This window comes from Anabrus simplex, chromosome 1, assembly GCF_040414725.1.
Source record: "Anabrus simplex isolate iqAnaSimp1 chromosome 1, ASM4041472v1, whole genome shotgun sequence".
NCBI classification, from domain to species: Eukaryota; Metazoa; Arthropoda; class Insecta; order Orthoptera; family Tettigoniidae; genus Anabrus; species Anabrus simplex.
This window is the reverse complement of record NC_090265.1, coordinates 1,091,523,390-1,091,538,266: the sequence shown is the minus strand read 5'-3', so window position 1 is coordinate 1,091,538,266 and position 14,877 is coordinate 1,091,523,390. Positions and strand designations below refer to the sequence as shown.

At 40.7% G+C, this 14,877-nt stretch overlaps 1 protein-coding gene across 2 annotated transcripts in view; it reads right to left on the bottom strand.

Moving 5' to 3' along the window:
- YL-1 (Vacuolar protein sorting-associated protein YL-1) overlaps positions 1-7,098 on the bottom strand; it is a 108,519-nt gene extending 101,421 nt beyond the window's left edge. Inside the window, exon 1 of one of the 2 annotated variants that reach the window (XM_067150409.2) lies at positions 7,001-7,098. The gene's annotated coding sequence lies outside the window, so the exon portion shown is untranslated. Of the gene's footprint in view, positions 1-6,534; positions 6,596-7,000 lie in introns of those variants that run through there. The other variant, XM_067150417.2, reaches the window with a different exon arrangement.
- Positions 7,099-14,877: the final 7,779 nt, after the last annotated feature.

The window sequence follows — 14,877 nt, the reverse complement described above, 5'->3', positions numbered from 1 at the left end:
CGAGGTGTCGCTTGACAGTTGAGTTTACTGAACAGAGCGCAGAGTGCATGCACTGGATTATTGATTTTCCGTGAGTTGATCAGAGACCTTGACAGGAAACAACTGCGAAGCTAGTGCGTTGAGCGCAGGTGCGATGCTATCCTTACCTAATTGGTCTAACAGTTGTATGATAATGAAAATCTGAACTCTGATTGGTGGAGAACCTGTATCATAATAAAAATCTGAACTCTGATTGGTGGAGAACCTGTATCATAATGAAACTTGAACTATAATGAGCTCATAAAGATCCAGTTTTCTGGCATATAGTATTTATACTTCGGCATCGTCGAGCATAAGTAATTGTTCTCCTTTTTAATTTCTCTTTTGTTTGTTTATTCCTTCCTAATTCTGACTATCATTTCCAGATTTACTTCATTGCCTGAGGTCCTAACTCAACTTAAAGACATCATCATATTTGACAAGATCACAACCATAATTTTTGCTGTTATATGTATTTTACCTGTTATAATTATTGTACCGGGAGGTACACCCCAACGCCGCGCATTCAAATTTAGCGCCTAAATGAACTCCTCTATGGGTAAAACAGTGAAACTGAAACTACACCAACTTAGAACTTTACTCAGCAGATGGCACCACTAAAATCTGATGTAATTTTGTTATTGTGAAGTTTCCTGAACTGTGTGAATTTCTACTTGTTTTGTTTGCCATTTATCAGGAAGTTTGGACATTCTTCCACAGATGTCACTACTAAAAACTATGATCATGCACCCTGGTGCGAAGTGAAAGAACTTTTGATTTAAAGAAGTTTTGTATTCGTAAGGTTTTTTTTACTGATTGATGTTCATTTATTTTTGGGTTGGCAATATTTCCTTTTTATTTCTGCCAGTTTTGAATTAGCCAATCCCAAATTTCTGTAATTAATGTTCAACCTATCACAGCCTTCTTCTTCGATTTTGAGAGTAACTTTCAAACCGACCAATAAAAATGAGAGGGTGTGGCTAGTTTAATCTTGAATGGTCTCGAACTTTCCCCAAGGGTTTATAAACTGCGGATTTTCAGGTTTCTTGGCCAATTGATCATCATCTTACTGAGTGTGTGTGTCAAAGCAGGAGGCGGGCGGCCTCTTCGTCAGCTACTAGAACTTCTAAAAGGTAATGGCCACGTAACATCTTTATTTCTTGCTAGCTCCGAGATCGTTAACCATGTAACCTTCTTTTCTAAAAATGTAACTTTCTGGTGGCTAATGTAATTACTTCATAAAATCTTTAACTGTAAATCGGGGATAGAGTGTGATGTACCCTCTCAAGCTCCCCTTCATCTTGGTTTGAGGTGCCACGTTCTTGTAACCTTTCGTTTCTGCAATGTATTAAAGTTATTTCCATCCGAGCAACCTCAGTAGTTTGGGAATAGCCCGTTTCGTCGGCCAAGCGCCCTATAGGATTAAAATTATTTTTGGAGCTCAGTCTTCGACTCCATTCAAATTGTACTCAGGCCGTTTATTTAACCCGTTCTTTTTCTCTAAGGCCCTGTAGGTTGGGTACTAGATACCTCTTTGTAATAAGATTTCTATTTGTAAATAGTGCCTTTCAAGTTCAGAGATTATTAGAGTTTCATGCTATGTTGCTGTGAGTAGGCTTGGAAAACTAAGAGCACGTTAGCTCTTTTTTCAAGTGTTGCAAAAGTGCTTCTGGGAGGCTTGATAGTGTTCCATGTATTAGGGGATTTCTGCCCTTATATAAATTTGTGCTCTTTTGTAAATTTGAGCTAGGAGCTCACAAAAAGTAAAGTGAGGGCTTAAAGCCCATGATCTGTTTATACCACCAATCTTGTCTTTCCTAGACTTGTTTAATGATTGCTACTTGTACCTGTAAAATTGTTAAATTTTGTGTTTTGAAAATATAACCTTCAGTTCACGTTTTAAATTCAATTCTTGACATTGTAGTTAGACCCATTCACCCCGGCACCTTCTTTCACCTCTGTGATCCACGAAAAACCACGGAACAATTATTACTGCAACATTGTCTTTATCTTACATACATATGTTTTAGTTATCACATGATCTGCTTAATTTTTAATTTGGCTGAAGTTGGCCACTAAGTGGTTGAAACTAGTCCGAAGACTAATGTAATATTATTTAATTGATATATTTTTATAATTGTTCTTCAATACGGAACAAAAATGAAATTTATAGCTTGTAAGGGTACTACTCACAAGCAACGCAGACCCATGGTGTTTCTCATGTGGTGGGACTAATTACGGGTGCTGGTATTAGTGGAACTAATCACAGGCTACGTATACTTATGGTGTTGCTCACACAGTGGTACTGATCGCAGGCAATGTATATCCACGGTGTATAACACATTATGGTACCACCTGCAGGCAACACAGACACATGTTGCTCTTTACATAATGGTACTACTCTCAGGCAACGCAGACCCGTAGTGTTCCTCACACAGTGGTACTAATCACGGGCAATGTTCAAACCCATGGTGTTCCTCACATAGTGGTACTAATCTTTTTTTTTTTTTTTTTTTTTTTTTTTTTTTGCCAGTGGCTTTACGCTGCACCGACACAGACAGGTCTTATGGCGACATTGGGTAGGACAGGCCTAGGAGTTGGAAGGAAGCGGCCGTGGCCTTAATTAAGGTACAGCCCCAGCATTTGCTGGTGTGAAAATGGGGAAACCACGGAAAACTATCTTCAGGGCTGCCGACAGTGGAATTCGAACCCACTATCTCCTGGATGCAAGCTCACAGTTGCACGCTCCTAACCGCACGGCTAACTCGCCCGGTGTGGTACTAATCACAGGCAACGCTCAAACCCATGGTGTTCTTCACATAGTGGTACTAATCTTTTGCTATTTGCTTAATGTCTCACCGACACAGATAGGTCTTATGGCGGGATGGGACAGGAGAGGCCTAGGAATGGGAAGGAAGCGACCATGGCCTTAATTAAGAGACAGACCCAACATTTGCCTGGTGTGAAAATGGGAAACCACGGTAAACCATCTTCAGGGCTGCCGACAGTGGGATTCGAACCCACTATCTCCCAGATGCGAGCTCACAGCTGCACGCCCCTAACCGCACGGCTAACTCACCCGGTGTAGTACTAATCACAGGTAACTGAGATCCATGGTGTTCCAGATATATTGGTACTGCTCTTAGGCAACGCAGACCCATTCTGAACACAGGGGAACCAACACATTCGAGTGCAGCGCTCAGCACCTACTCATGCTAGATACTTGTCTATGCAAACCAAGCGCCCACTTCCCCACCTCGGTGGAATGCACATGATGGATGAATCACAGGCAGTGCCCAGACCCATGGTGTTCCTCACATAATGGTACTGCTCTTAGGTAATGTAGACCCATAGTGTTCCTTACATGGTGGTACTAATTGCAAGTAATGTCTACCCATGGTATTCCTTATGTAATAGAACTAATTGCAAGTAGTCTCATGGTTCTAAGTACATCATCATATCTTGGTCGCCCCCTATAGTAGTCTCTTACAACAGGCAGGGGATACCGTGGGTGTACTCTTCATTTGCATCCCCCATCCACAGGGCATCAGAGAGAGAAGATAGAAGGGATCCAACACTTCGAAAAATTAAGTACAGGACAAAGAAAGACAAGGGTCATAAGGTGCATGAAAATGAAAGGCTCTCTAGGCCTCAAATTCTCTAATACCATTGGGGTCGGAAAAGAACAAGAGTTGACCCAGGGAGGTCAGACAGGACAGATAAAAGCGAGGTGCCTGGCACAAGTGGAAGCAATGCCACGACTCAGCTAAGAGCCGTGTGGTCGCCAACCCACGCTTCCAAGCTGAGAGCCCCTGGGGTCCCTTTTAGTCACCTCTTACGACAGGCATGAGATACCATAGGTGTATACATAATCTGAGTCCCCCACCCACAGCGGGTGATGAAAGTAAGAAGGAAAAGTCCACGTACATGGCATTCATAGATCTAGAAAAGGCATTCAATAATACTGATTAGACAAAACTGTTTGAAATTCTTAAGGTAATCGGGATCAAATACCGAGAAAGAAGAATTATCTCCAAACTGTACAAAAATCAGTCTGCAGTGATAAGAATCAAGGGCTATGAAAAAGAAGCAGCAATCGAGAAAGGAGTGAGGAAAGGCTGCTGTTTGTTCCCTCTCCTTTTCTATGTTTATATAGAACATGCAATAAAGGAAATCAAAGAGGAATTTGGAAAGGGGACCACAATCCATAGAGAAGATATCAAAACTCTTGAGATTTGCCAATGATATTGTTATTTTATCTGAGTCTGCAGGAGATTTGGAGAAACTGCTGAATGGAGACAGTCTTGGAGAAAGATTAGGCTTACAAGATAAAAATAAATCATTTAATCTGCTTTACGTCGCACCTACACAGGTAGGTCTTATGGCGAAGATGGGATAAGAAAGGCTTAGGAGTGGAAAGGAAGTGACTGTGGCCTTAATTAAGGTACATTTGCCTGATGTGAAAATGGGAAACCACCTTCAGGGCTGCCGACAGTGGGGGCTCGAACCCACTATCTCCCGGATGCAAGTACACAGCTGTGCGCTCCTAACCACATGTCCAACTCGCCCGGTGAAAAAGAATAAATCCAAAACAAAAGTAATGGACTGCAGTCGAACAAAGTCAGGTGATGCAGGATATATTAGAATAGGAAATGAAGTCTTAAAGGAAGTAGATGAATTAATATTGCTACTTGGGTAGTAGAATAACAAATGAAGGCAGAAGAGGACATAAAATGCAGACTAGAACAAGCGGGGAAAGGTCTTTCATAAGAAAAGAAATTTGTTCACTTTAAACATTGGTCTAGGAATTAGAAACATTTTTTGAAGACCTTTCGTCTTGAGCATGACACTGTATGAAAGTAAAACATGAATGATAACTAGCTCATAAAGAAAGAGACTAGAAGCTTTTGAAATGTAGTGTTACAGAAGTATGTTGAAGGTAAGATGGGTAGAATGAATCATCATGATTGACGAGATACTGAAACAAATTGATGACAGGAGAATGATTTGGTAAAATTTGTCCCGAAGGAGTGACAGAATGATCGAATACATCTGAAGACACCCAGGACTTGTTCAGTTGGTTTTTGAGGGAAGTGTAGGCAGTAAGAATGGCAGGGGTAGACCAAGACATGAATATGACAAACAGATTAGAGTAGATGTAGTAGTTATGTAGAAATGAAAAGGTTAGCACAGGAAAGGGTGGCATGGAGTTCTGCATCAAACCAGTCTATGGACTGATGACCCAAACAACAAACTTTGCTAGCATTAGTCCATTCCTCTTCCTGGACATTATCCTTATATCTGGCTATCTTCACATACTGCTGACTAAATACTTCTGTCTTCTGTCATTCCTCACATGTACCGGAATACTTCCCTAGATCATTAATTTCTACAGTGTCCTTCCTGGAAACCGTTTCTGCCTTTAAGTACCAATACATACCCTTCCGTTTATCACTAAAATCCATATGACTGCCAAGTATTACACTTGATAACAGGTTTTCCTAAATTGACTTCTTCTCAAAATTCAACTGATCCTTCAATCTTTCTTTACTTCTACAACCATTCCTAACTCTTAATTCTTTCTAATCTGCACATTCTTCTTAATCTCTTTATATCTCCGTTATGATATAGTGGGTCTTTACCATTTCCTTACTACCTTTAAAACTACATACCCGTTCTCACACTCCTTAACAATATTGCTTTAAACCAGTCCCACAGGCTGTTTACATTTTTATTTACCATTTTCCACCAATCATAATAAATTACTTTACAGAAACTCCCTCATCATGTTCTTATCAAACACAAATAACTGCCTAGTAGTCCTATTTTTACAACCTTCATTTCTACCCCATTTATTATTAACTACGACAATCATTAACACTTATACAATTTATCACTTCAGTTATAGAGGTCATCTGGTTTTATAAGCACAACTAGAATATTCTTCCCTCTAGTCGAATTGATCTCTTTCTGATTCAGATGAATCCCTGTTACAATCACATTCCTATTTGTGTCATTCCCCACATAGCTGAACTCATTATCTTATCAAATTATATGGTGTCAGCATCACCCCTTCCATCAAGTTGCCTGTTATTTCATGTTTTTCATCCCTAAGTTTTATGTAGCTTACAAATTTGTCTTTCACCAATGCGAATACTATTGAATCTATCCTGTCTCTACAATAACCATTCCAGTCCTGAAAGAAAATTTCCACATCCATAATGTCACTTATTAGCCATTATTCAACTATTACAGTATCTGGTATACATAAATTAAATTACTTCATTCTATTCACTTTGTCACAATAATTCTACAGCTTAGCACCAACTACGTACATGTCATCCGTTTTTGACATCCAGCTCCCTGTACTCTAATTACCGCTCCCAAATCCACCCTGTTTGCCTGAATGGTTCCATACGAACCACTGCAGGTTAAGTGAAAACCATCTGAGCACAGATCGCTATCTTGTACCCACTCATTAGAATACCGAAATCTCACAACCAGTTTTCCACATACCCATGCCATAATCACATTTCAAACCCCTATCATCCTCCAGTCAGTTTCCCTCCTACACAGTATTTCACTGATAACAATATCCACTCCCTCAACCTTCCCGTGCTGCTATAGACAGATTCCACAAATCCCAACGACAGCAGTACCTAAACAAGAGAGCAACTATATAAAGACTGACTACTTTTTGACTGTGAGAGAGTATAAAGATATTGAATAATTTATGAGCGACTTCATATTGCGTGCATACTTAGATATACTTCGTAAAATCTAAACTTCTAGAGGAGTTATACTTGAAAATAAAATTCCAAAATATACACTATTTTTAAGTTAAAATGAATAAGGTTATGAACTAGACTGAACTGAGCTATAAAAATCTTAGAGAACAATGAGCCAGTCATACATTGTTTTCCATCAAATACAGTTGTTACTCAGTCAAGAATTTTCATAAATTATATCTAATGACATATACCTAGTTGATTTGCGCTTTATTTACACTTAGTACTTCAAGCACATATGTCAAACATATGACAGATACGATCACTGTTGCCAACACTCGACGGTAGCCCCAGACGGGAATTTGTCTTGCCCTTAGAGCATTAATACGATATATTGGATATATGATCGAAGGTCTTGCCTTCTTCTTCTTCTTCTTCTTTTTCATCTTGGTTAGTTGTTGGACATCGTCGTAAGACACCACGTCCAGTCACGTTGTTGAAAGAAGTGTAAAAGAGTCTCCATATTGAAGTGTAAAGTAGATGGGGTACTATTAAGACGATTAAGAATATTTGTGTGTAGTGACTGGGCAAAAGTCACAGTTCACAATTGTTTATGTGTAATGTATGCGGTGATGCGTCGTATCTGAGATAGAAACAGGCAAACTGTACTGCAAATAGTTAAGTGTTCGATCAGTTATTCGGAATTCTTGTGTACATTTGTTTAATGACCAGCCACACAGCTTATTAGTGTTACATAATAGCGTTCCGTGGTCCATGAAGCCGTTGAGAGCCATTGTTGATATGAACATGGTAAACAATCGACAGTGACGGTTACAATTGAAAATCACGGCCTATCGGATAACAAAACTGCCTATTTCTTAACTTTCGTGTATGTGATTTGTTTTTCCTATCCATGGTTCTGCGTGTGCATATCGTAATACTTTTAGTGATTCTGATTATATGAGAACTCTACTGACATATATTTGGTGGAATCAGCTTTGTGTTTATATACACGTGAAATAATATTTGTGTGCAGTGACTGGGCAAAAGTCACAGTTCACAATTGTTTATGTGTAATGTATGCGGTGATGCGTCGTATCTGAGATAGAAACAGGCAAACTGTACTGCAAATAGTTAAGTGTACGATCAGTTATTCGGAATTCTTGTGTACATTTGTTTAATGTATAATGACCAGCCATACAGCTTATTAGTGTTAGCCGCTGAGAACCATTGTTGATTTGAACATGGTAAACAATCGACAGTGACAGTTACAGTTGGAAATCACGGCCTATCGGATAACAAAACTGCCTATTAATAATCAATGATGTTTTGTCACAGTGAATGGAATGCAAATGATTGAATGTGATTTCAATGTGTATAATATGTGTTGCTGGACCGGTAATTGGCGAAGTTGAATTATCTGTCTTTTTTAAAAAGTGATTTTAAATGATAGTCCGCCTTAAATACACGGATAGTGATTTTCATAGTGTAACAGCGAACCTCTATGCGTGTCCATTTTATCAGTTAATGGAATAATAGTTATAGACTGTGATTCATCGAATCAAACGTAGGCCTGGATTACGACCTACAGGAACCGCCATCTTGCCAAAGACAATCTATACGCAGTCACCAATCGTAACATAACAAGCATGCCAAGAGTCGATATGACAGATACCGATACGCCATGCGGAGGCTGCGGAAAGCTTGTAACGGAAACTGATGCAGCGATTGAATGTGAAGGAATGTGTAAGAGGTGGTATCACAAAGACTGTGCGGCAGTCAGTGCAGGGGACTTTGCCACGCTCAAGAAGCCCAGCTGCTCACTTATGTGGCTATGCACGGAATGCAAAGCTGACTTTGCAATGCTTAAAAATGGCAAAGAAGAGTTAAAAGCAATATGGGAGGAGATTAGAAATCTGAAAATCTGAAAATTATAAAATTATAATAAAGCAGACTGTCGTGGAGGAAATAAGACAAGCTCTATCACAGTCAGAACGAGAATTAATAACAAAAGATACAAGGCTTTCCATCCCCGCCCAAAGAATTGAGAAAGCTCGAGATACAGAAGGAAAGAAAAGAATGGCGCCTGACCCGCCCAGAAAACCAATAACAGCCCAATCAACCAGTACAGTTGTGTCGTTACCCGAAGAGACGAGAAAACAGCAAAGAGATTCCCAAGAAATCATGGATGCCATACCTTATACCTCGAGAGTGGTCAACGGCGTGTCGGAAGAAAATGAAGAAAATGAGGAAGTAACCTGGGCGGAAGCCGTTCAGCGTAACCGTTCTCGCAGGCCGAGTGCCGGCGTCAGGGGATCAAAACAAACTGTCGGTAGCAGCCTTAAGGCCGCCCCAAGGACCGTCTGGTTATATGTCGGTAGTGTCCATCAAACGAACGAAACAGACGATCTAAAAAAATACTTGAAAGATAATGGAATTACTGGAGACATCTTATGCGAACAACTCCCTACCAAGGGAATAAAAAAGGCGTTTAAGGTAGGAATAGACTTTGACCACCTTCACGCGGTGAAATGCCCAGAGTTTTGGCCTCAGGATGTTTGTGTAAGGCGGTATGCCTTTCGTCCCCAACAACAAAGAAGAAACTCCTTTCCACCCAGTGTTCGAAAGTGAACAAGGTCTGATTGTAAAGGAAGACTTGATTTCGCAGGAAATTAAAATGCTATCTTGGAACGTAGAAGGACTCTTGAGTATAGCAACAACAGTTCAGAATATGTTACAGACTTACGATATCGCAATTTTAGTTGAAACTTTCCTAACTTCGGAGTGGAACATCAATAGTCATTATTCAATTCATGTCTTGGCGGATAAAGGCCCAACTGGCAGGCCAAAAGGGGGAATCGCCTGCTTTTTCAAAGAGAATCTCGCACCATTCGCTATACAACATAAGTCAAAGAACACGTTAGTAATACGAACAAGGCAGTGCGTACTTATATGTGTTTATTTTCAACCAGAGTTTACATCCACAGATATTATAGAAGAAATAGATAACTGCTTGAATATGGTTACTAAGAACGATCCCATCATCCTAGCGGGTGATCTCAATTGTCGTGTAGATACAGAATTACAGAAGTCGAAAGAAGTTTTGAGCTATCTAGAAGAAGAAGGGCTAATACTAATCAACAAGAAGGAACAGCCGACATATATATGCTATAATGGCATGAGTACAATTGATCTTGTCTTCATAAATTCTAGTATAACCACCAAATGTCAAAGTGTTATCATGGAAGCTGAGAAGAAGCATCTGCCCGTGAAAACAACGCTGCTAATAAACGGTATGAGGCACAGTAAGAAGTTACAGCCTTTAAAGTTGAGAAGAACATTGGACTTAACAGTACTAGAGGATTCAGACAACAAAGCAATAATCGATACACTAAACAAAGGGACTCTGAATCAGGCTGCTTTAAAACTGGAGGAAATCCTTAAGAAGGCAATACCTCCTACAGTAATTAACAATAGAAAAGCAAAACCATGGTTTACAGATGCATGCTACAAAGCAAGGAAAACAGCTTTGTCAGCCCTGCACGCAGCAAAATTGCAGCGCACGAAAGAACGACTGGAGTACTACGCTAATTTAAGAAGAGAATATAAAGCCATAGCTAAACAAGCCCGTCAGACGTTTTTGGAAAAGGAAGAAAAACGTTTAATTGAAGAGGCTACTCAGGACCCTTACAAAGCTTTGCGTCCTAAACAGCCAAAGTTTTCTCGTAATATACCAATGGATGTCTGGGAAGCGCACCTTCGTGCAATTCTTCAGGAGAGGGACACGCGGCCAATCAATTTTTATGTCGATCCAACAGTTATCCCGAATGACTCAGAGAGATTTACGCCTAAAGAAATAGAAGAAACTGTTAACAGCCTAAAAAATGGGAAAGCATGTGGTCCAGATAACATTTATAATGAACATTTGAAAGGGATATTCCCAGTGTTGAAAGAATCCATCTGCCAGTTATTGAATGAATGTTTACAACAGGGTAGGATACCAGACAGCTGGGCTAAGTCCACAATAAAAATGATGTACAAGGGCAAAGGTGATACAGCAGACCCTAATTCGTACAGAGGAATTGCCCTGGAATGCACTCTCTTAAAGACACTGACTCAGTTAGTATGTAAGCGCCTCACAATATTAATAGACGACAAGCTCCCAGATTCCCAGTTTGGCTTCAGAAGAAGAAGATCAACCATTCAAGCAATCGATTGTCTACAGCAGTATATTAATGAAGCCCTCGCAATTCCAAAGGGAAAACTTCATGCAATCTTTATTGATTATTCTAAGGCTTTTGATACGATCAATAGAGTTATCGTATTAGAGAAGTTGCGAAATATCATCGGGCCTAGTTGTTATCTTCTTCCAATCATCAAGAATCTCCTTACAGATAACTGGGTAGAGATTAGTGATGGCATCACCAAGTCATATCCGATACTTCAAACCATTGGCGTCCTTCAAGGTGACCCCCTAAGCCCATTGCTTTTCATTGCCGCCACAGCTGACATCGTACAAAGAATAGATTCAGAAAATGTCAATATTCTCATGTATGCAGATGACATGGTTCTGATGTCAACTTCTCAGTTTGATTTGCAGACTACTTTTAATAAAGTTACGAAATGGGCAGAAGAGAACCAGCTGAGGTTAAATGAAAATAAGACTGTCTCTCTGACCTTCAGAAAAGGAGGAAAACGGGGAACATTCTTAATCAATGACCAACAACTAAAGTCAGTCACAAATTTTAAGTACCTAGGAGTCACTTTTCAAACACCGGGGAACGTGTTCTCTTTACATGTAAAAGACCGACTAAATGCTGCCATAAAATCCATTAACGACATCAGATCTTTGAGCCATCTCTCACTATCATGTGCCATCGAGTTATTTCATCTTAAGGTTAGTCCTGTAGCCACCTACGGATTAGAAAACATATGGATATATCTTGGAAAGAGGCAACTACATAGTATAGAGAAGGTGAAAGCATTCTATTTAAAGAAAGTACTTTGCCTGTCAAAGTACACTCCATCACGCCTCGTATACCAACTGTCGAGGGAATTATTCTTTGTGGAAGAGCTGCGTTTGAAACTACTGCTCCCGGCCACTCCAGCGTATAAGGAACTCCTACAAGAGCTTCAACAAAAGAGAGACAGCACATGGTGGGACTTTTACCAGTGTGATGCGATGATCAACCGCAACTGGACTCAGGGAGGCTATGAGTTGAGACACGTTGTGACCAGACCCTCAGTCCATGGGTTTCACCAACGCCTGTGTATTAAAGCGAGCTTTCATGAGCCAAGTCCGGACTGCAGGTGCAAAAGATGTGGCGAACTCTGTGAACGCTATCACGTACTTAAGTGTAAACTGAGAATAGAATCCTTAACAAAATTTTGTACAGACGACTGCTCATAAGAATTATTATCATTATTATTTTCCATGCACATTTGTGCGCAATAAAACATTTATTTATTAAGACGATTGGACAGGCCGGCAATTGCTCGCCATATATGTTTGGACGACGACTGTCTATTAAGAGATGAAATGAAGACTTCCCAAGCCAGGTGGTGTTTGTCGTTAAATACCTTTTTAGTTTGGGCGACCAGTGCTTTATAGTGTAAGTACGCTTGGAACGTTCCAAAACGGCGAAACGAGCGAAGTGCTGCCTTCGGTTTTTATATTAAAGCAGCACACTCAGCATCCCACCCGCGAACATAATGAATAATTTTGGGTCGGAAATGTGGCTGTTTCGGATGGTATAGATCTAAATATTCACTGAGAATGAATGTGAAGGTATTATAGGACATCTGTCGACCGTCAAAATCAGATCACTTTTGAACCAAAAACTATTGAAACTGGGGTGTATTGAAGGGGAACATCCGCCTACTCACTTTAAGCGGGGACAGAGCGGCTGGTTGACTGTCAGAAAACCCAGTAAAGATGGGGGAAATGACCACTCGAATTAGTGTCCTTGACTACCTCCCATTCGATTCTGCGTGCCAGATCGCTAGTACATATGGTTAAATCTACAGCACTCTTATTTAGAACAGGTGACGTCACTCGAGTAGGTGAGCCGTCATTCAAAATGCGTAAATGATATAAGGCCGCTATTTTAGCTATTTTATTCCCTTTAGGACACGAGACCTCGCATCCCCAGTTCTGATGGTGCCCGTTAAGATCGCCCCCGAGGACAAAGGGGTGCGGAAGTTGCGAGAAAAATTTCGTCCAATTCGATTATGTGCTTTGGATTTTCGGTGGACAATAGATAGAAATAAAAATATATGCTATCGACAAAAATGGCGACCACCTGTGTACGCGGTATGTTATAATGCAAAGGTCTCGATGAGAATTGTAGTTTGTTAGATACCAAAATACAAGCCCCATCATAACCATAGTTGTCAAGGCGAATACAGGTATAGTTTGGTATGTGAAATCGTCTGGCTGGAGCCAGCCAAGTTTCACTGATCAAAATTATATGAGGATGATATGAAAAAAAATATTTCGTGTCTCTTATGTACGACACTACGCGCATTCCATTGTAGAATTATCATGTGGGGAGACCGAACGTGCTAATGAATTGAGAAGTGCCAGTACTTCCTCCTGCTTGGTTAAGAGCATTTTTGACCATTTAGAATCGTTTTCCGCTGCCCTAGCATAAGCAGATATTTTATCCGTAATAGCTGTAATTGTGGCGGTTACCGGGGTCGAGTCCCGGAATCGTTCTTGGGACGAGGTATCATTAGAATCAACCCGCCTGGGAGGTACCTGTATGCTCTTCCCAGATACAGAAGACATAGGAGGTATTGAACTCGTGTAAGAGGAAGGCATTTGTAGAATTGCACGATGTCCCTGTACATTGTAACCTGGGGAACGACCATGTCTAGGCGGAGGCGGTGTAACAACCACCGTGAATTTTCTTTTCCTGGACGTCGGAGGTTGAAGAACTTGAGAAGTTCGCGGGAGAGGAGGAAACTGTTGGAGCGACAAGAGTGGACCGAACCGATTGTCTACAGGAGTGAAATAAGACTCAGACTTGAAAGTAGAAACATCCAAAGCCTGCTTTTTCTTCAAATCTTGTTGCCGTTTATGTTCGGGGCAGTGAAGGGATCCCACTGAATGTTCCCCAGAACAGTTGATACATTGTCTACGAGAATCCATACATTCTTGGGTTTCGTGATTGTGGGCGCAATTGGCACATCTATTGCTTTGAGCTCTACAATTTTTCCTAGTATGTCCATAGCGTTGACATTTACGGCAAATAGTAGGATGAAACACAAAAGGTTCAACCGGGGTTCGAACCCTATAAATAGAAATGAAGGAAGGTAGCGTCTGACTGCGAAAAATTAATGGTGCCTGTGAGAATATATGTGACCTTTTCCTCCTGCATGGAGCGTCTGTTCATGCGCTGAGCCCGGCTGTAGGTACGGACGTTTCAGCGAAATTGCTAATTTCATCTTCGGTCAAATCCCTATCTACCCCTCGGATCAATCCAACCTTATAGAGCAACGCTGAAGGAATGAAAGGTTTTAGATGCTTTTCCTTTAAAAGAGTGTTTGTTAGGAACTGATCGGCCTTGGTTCGGGTCTGAAATTCAATTTGGATCCGATATCGACCTCTACGAGAGATTTGGGCGACTCCCTCAAATTTCCGATCATAATTTTTTCCAAGAGCCACTGGTTGTATACTGCCCAATTTTCTACTTCCTTTCAAGGCTTCCACAAAGACTATACATGTGTCATTATGACGGGCATCGTGTCTGCGCTTCAGGTTTTAGAACAGAGAAACCGATATTAGTAGGGAGAGCAGTATTACGTTCAGGTAGGGTTTTATCATTAAGCGCAATAGTTTCCTCCATAGGTATTTCTCGACTGTCAACTACAACAGACTCCTCCTCCATACTATGTCCCCCACTTGACTCCACCATAAGGCCAAGAGTGAGGTAGGAAATCAACACAAATAACAATTACAGAACTCTCTCACCACTCCCAATTAAGAGAGAGAAAGAATTTAACACAACACCAAATCCGAAAACGCCTTGCACACCACACACAGTAAAACGCTAGCGCCTAGAAAAAAACGTCCACTCACCACCGGTAACCAGCACGAACTGAGCTGACAGGAATTTTACTTGACCTT